Here is a 5,983-nt window from a genome sequence, read left to right on the forward strand (position 1 = left end):
ATTACCTTGTCTCCCAATCATATGGCTTTGGCAAACTACTCTCCAGAATTTTCAATGTTTGACTGGTCATGTTTCCCCCCTTCATCCCCTTATCTATAGACATAGCTAAAGTCTGAGATCTTGTTTTCAAATTCTTTAACTTAAAAACTTTTCCTTCCATTTACATAAAACACAAGATCTTACGATTTCTGTTGCCCCTGAGATGGCCTACTGACACTTGAAACTGAGAAAATTTAGAAAGATATAGATGGAAAGAGTCAAACTTGATTCAAACCTTGTCCTTACCAGTTACCATGTGACCTTGCCCATATCCTTTATTTTTTCAAAGGCTGTGTTCTCCGCAACAAAAAAAACCTACAGGAGTGTATCGGGGAGTAAAGGAGAGGCTTGGTTCAAAACTGAAACTCAAACAAGAACTAGCGTTAGGAAGGCCTCGCCCTCTGCATGTAGGGTACCGACCCCATATTTCTACATTCACGTGATTACAGGGCTACAGGGGCATGGTCTAGCAGGTGACACCCTTACTTCTAGACCTTTCTGCTCTAGGAATCTTGGCAGCATGGATGCTGGCTGCTTCCTTGGTGGTGATGATGGTGATGGTGGTGGTGCCTCTCATCTCTCCTCGCGCGGTTCCAACGCTGCGGTTGTGGCCTAGAGCGCGGTTTGGAAGGGGGATGGGACTGCGAGAGGAGTCCCGCGTGGACACCTCTGTGGTGGGGGCCTTGAAGCTCCGCTGGGTCTGTCGGCTCCCTGGATAAGGACAGGGAATGAGGTGTATGGGAGAGAGCTGACAGACGAGAATAGAAATACTTATATCTTTACTGAATAACTTCTGCACCCTCCTTTCTTGGGCTAACAACTGATGTTTCCAGAAAAAATAAAATAAAATAAAATAAAATGTCGATTTGTAAAGACATTTAAAGTATCCTGCATTTTTTTTATATACAACAAATTATAAAATATAGGGACCAAAGATTTCAATGTGTCCTTAATCCTATGGCTGATCATGACATATACCAAATGTCTTTGTCCCAGGGAATATGTAATACTGAATAATACATATCTGAGACAGAAAATCATACTTATCTACCTCTATTTTCTTAGGAGAGTGGAGATCTAGAAAACAAACTTCAACTTTATGCAGTTTTCTATAGGAGTTTTGTTTAAACACTCAGTTATAAGCCAAACAAACACAGAAACAAACAAAAAAGTGAATACACTTACTGCAGAATTTTTCAACTTCCCAGGAAAACTGTTTAGGGAGACCATTTTCAAATTTCCAATTCTAACTATCTTAGCCCTTCATAGTAGGTTTATGTCCTGATTTACTAGAAAGAAATAAAATGTTAACTGTAGCAGTAACAGATGATTCAAATGTTGCCTTTTTTGTCCAATGAGATTCTGTGCTCATTCCAAGATGCTGAATATGAATAAAATATTTCTCAAAGCCTGAAAACATATAATACCTATTTATATTTTCAAATATACAATAATGTGAAATTATAGAAAGTTTATAAAAGAGAAAAGGCACCCACAATGATTTCATGAATTATTGCTAACCATATTCTCAGTTAAAATTATGTATAAACAGGTATTACATATCATGTGAGATTTAAATTAAAAAATGTCACAAGGTGTTTAATGTATCAGAACTGAAAATGCTTTCAGCAGAGTAAACTGGTTGCCATTTCTTTGTGTAAGTGGTTACAAAACATAATTTTGGTGTGCAGTCAGTCCTTTGGGATTCTTCTCTGGCCACATATGTGGCTATACAAATTTAAAAGATTGGCATCTAATGTACAACTGGAAAAGTGTAAAAGAACATATTGGGTGGTGAACCTGGTGGGGGCTTGACAAAGGATGCTTTCATAGTAATTGCTGGAATGTAGGCATTGTTGTCTAAGATAAAGTTGAGAGAATTTGTACAGAAGACAAGGGACTGAAATGGCACCACATCCCTTTGAAATATGGTTATTAGAACCCCCCTGATGGGCTGACACAGCCCCAAACTCTGTGTGCTGTCAGGAAGGGGCATTACAGCAGGACTGACCAGGGAGGAAGAGATCCAGGTGATATCTGGGCTCAAGAGAAAGGTGTAGGGTTTTTGGAGGCCTCCCCACTGTGCTATGTGGGGAATGAATTTTTTAAATTTATTTTTTATTTTTTCCTTTTGTTTATTGTTGTGCAATTACAGTTGTCCCTATCCCCCCCATAACTCTCCCCTGTCCTACCCACTCCCATATTCCATCCTCCCCTATTCCATTGTCTTTGTCCATGGGTCCTTTACACATGTTCCTTGACTTGATCCTTCCCCTTCTTTCCCCTGTTATCCCTCTCCCCTTCCCCTTTGGTCACTGTCAGTTTGTTCTTTATTTCAAAGTCTGTGGTTCTATTTTGCTTGCTTGTTTTGTTGATTAGTTCCAATTTACAGGTGAGATCATATGGTATTTATCTTTCACCGCCTGGCTTATTTCACTTAGCATAATACTGTCCAGTTCCATCCATGCTGTTGCAAAGGGTAGGAGCTCCTTCTATCTTTCTGCTGCATAATATTCCATTGTGTAAATGTACCACAGTTTTTTTTTCATCCACTCATTTACTGATGGGCCCTTAGGCTGTTTCCATCACTTGGCTATTGTAAATAACTTTGAAGTCCTAGAGAAGAACACAGGCAGGAAAATTTCAGATATTCCATGCAGCAATATTTTCACCAATATGTCCCCTAGAGCAACGGATGTAAAGGAAAGAATAAACAAATGGGACTACATCAAATTAAGAAGCTTCTGTACAACTAAAGAAAACATAATTAAAATGAAAAGAGAATCCCCTTATTTATTTTTAAGACTTTTCTCTTTATGGCTGGTTTTATGCAGTTTTACTATGATGTACTTAGATGTGGATTCCCTTGTATTTACTTAGTTTAGTATTGTAATCCTTCTTGATACTATGATTGTTTTGTCAAGTTGGGAGAATTCCCAGATACGTTATTTTCAAATATTACCTATTGGCTTTTATCCTTATTCTCCTTCTGAAATACAAATACATGGTATTAAAGCTTTCCATTAGCACCATATGCCTCTTGCTCTGTCTACCATCTGCATTTCATTTTCTACCATTTTGTCAATATTTCATTCTGATTTTTCTAACTGCTTTTTCTTCTAGCTCACTGATTTTTTCTCATCATTTATGCTTAATTGCTGTTATAGTCATATATTTAGACCTTAATTTCACTCACTGTTTTTTCTCATTTCCATTTGATTTTCACAATTTTCACTTCTCTGCTAAAATCTTGTCCTTGAAGATTTTATAATTATGTTATGGTATCTATCATGAGCCTGTGTTTTTCTTGGATTTTAATTCTTGTTTTACTTTTACTGAATACCAGACATTATGTATGAAACACTGTAGTGATCATTTGATGCCTGGGATAATGTTATCTTCTTCTTGAAACGATTTATTTTGCTTTGGTAGAATGTTATATTTGGGGGAGCTCACTTTAATACAGTCTGTAACTGAGCTGATTTGAGTCTGAGCATCAGTCTTATGAGAGTAATGGCACATTTTTGCTTACCTTTGCTAATAGGATACAGCCCTTCTAGGGATCACAACGTAAAGTCCTGGGTATTTAGGAGTGTCTCACTGTTTGGTAAGCCTGAGCTCCAATTGCTTGTCTTAACAACCATGTAAGAATTTTAGAAGCTCTTCTCAGCTTTTTAACCTCTCAGCTGTTGTTTGTGACTCAGGAAATTCATCTGAGGGAAAAGCTATGCCAAAAGGCCAAATCATCTCTTCATTTTAACTCTTGTTCTTGGCTTCTTAAATCCAATCTCCCTTAAATCCTAGATCTCCAATACCTTCAAAAGGATAGTGTTTTAAAAATTTGGCTTGCTTTTGTTGTGTTCTTTGTAGGAGACTTGGGCTGCAAGAACCTGGTTCTTACTTGCTGGAAATAGAAACCCTTTCATATTTCTAATTATAGTCACAATCAATCTCTCTATACAAAGCTAAACTTTCTCCAACCCCCAAACATGTATTTTCAACTGCCTAACAGACATCTTTATATTAATGTCTCATAGTTATCACAAATTCAATTTATACAAAACAGAACTAATTATTTCATTGAATCCTGTTACATCTACATTTTGTATAAATGCAGGTGTCATCCAAACTAGAAACTGAGAAGTTACTTTAAATTATTTCCCTCATGCTCTATGTTTAAGAAGTCAACAAAACTAAAACTTTCTCTTTTTCACTTCTTACTCTGAATCATTGCAATAGCTACCCATTACTCTCTTCCACACTCTAATTGTTATTAAATGTATCCCTACTAATGCATTTCCCTCTATTTAAAATTTTTCTCAAATGTAAATCCAAACCTATTATTTCCCTACTTAAAAGCTCTTCAGTGACTTAACCACTGTCTGCACTGTCGTTCAATACTTTAGTTATCAATATTTGGTTATTTGACTTATCATCTAGCCTCTACCTGCCTCTCCATCTTTCATTCTTGACTTATTCCTGTCATTATTTTAATGATACATATTTATTTTAGCTAATGAATTGTACTGTGATCTTTCTCACATTTCTGTTTTCGCTTGAGTTAATCTTTCTATTTGAAATGTCCTCCCACCTTTCATTCCACTCAGTAAATGATTAATCCCCAGCTGAGAGGCTGTATCCTTCATAAAGCTGTATTCCCTTCTCTTTCCCACAGAAGGATCATTTTCTCTTCTGTGCTACTTCAAGTTTTTCATATTTCTGTTAATACATGTATTGTACTGCATAGTCTTGATTTACTTGTTAGTTTCTTTTCCTAAAATAAAAACTTTTTGTAGTGAAGTACCTTATTAAGTTTTCTTACTCCATAGTTTAGTATATTCATTGGTGCACAGCAAACACTCACTCAATGTATAGAAATGATATACATGAGATAAGAACTGAAATTCTGAGAAGCATGAAATCTTAATTTATAATATTAAAGTAACAATTGATGAAGCTCCTTGAGAGACAAAGCAGGAAACAAACAAATGAAAAACAGCAGCACTTTAAAAGGGAACTTCATGTACTCACTGGCTTGATTAACATTGCCGAGCAAGACTTTCTGTAGTCCTGTTCCATATTAAAAGAGAGGGTGAACTGAATTCAGAACTTATCCTTGGGAAATTCTCATTGTGGAAAATCAGCCTGTTTTCTTAGGAAAAAAAAATTGAACAGATGATCCAAACGATAAAAAGTAAGAAGTAGGGGGAATGAAAGGGAAGAAAGAGCAGAGATTTACAGGTGTAGCTCAGGAGCTTCTGCTTAAGTGTTTGTGATATTAAAAAATAAAACAAAGAGACAAACAAAAAACACCCAGAGGACTCGCAGATGTGGACATGCCATTCATTACTCACATTACAGGAGACAGCACCAAAGGTGGTGTGTTGATGTGAGACAGACTGCACCTCCTCCAGTCCAAGGCTCATTAAAAGGGGTCCCAGACAAAGGCAGCACAGGTCCCGGTTGCAGAAACTTATGTGTGGCCCGGAGCTACATTACTTCAGTGGGTATTTGCAGAAGGAAAAGATCAAGAAGCAGTCATAGGACAAGGAGCCACTCCCAAAAGGAGATAAAAATGGAGTTACAATCCATTCTCAGAACAGTATGCATTCTCCTGGCCAGCCCTAGTTGCAGATGGTGGGAGAGCCGTGTATTGACCCCACAGCAGGGCAGAAAGAAACTTTAATGAGAAGTCAAATAAGAATAATGAAGGGACTATGAATTGGATGCCTTTTGATTCATACTTTATTCAGGTAGAAGCTAGGTTAGGTAGAAGAACTAAGAGTGAAATGTACTCTTTACTCACAGGGGCATAAGTTATTTAAAGTTTTCCTAAGAATTATACAGTAATATGCTCCCAAGTCTTCATAGTCTGCACTCTAGAGAAAATCATGGATCTTGTTTGTGGTGTATTAGGAAAACTCCATTAGAGAGAGTCGAAAGC

Source organism: Phyllostomus hastatus, unplaced genomic scaffold (genome assembly GCF_019186645.2).
Source record: "Phyllostomus hastatus isolate PE091 unplaced genomic scaffold, TTU_PhHast_1.1 phas_scaffold_11, whole genome shotgun sequence".
Classification (NCBI taxonomy): Eukaryota; Metazoa; Chordata; class Mammalia; order Chiroptera; family Phyllostomidae; genus Phyllostomus; species Phyllostomus hastatus.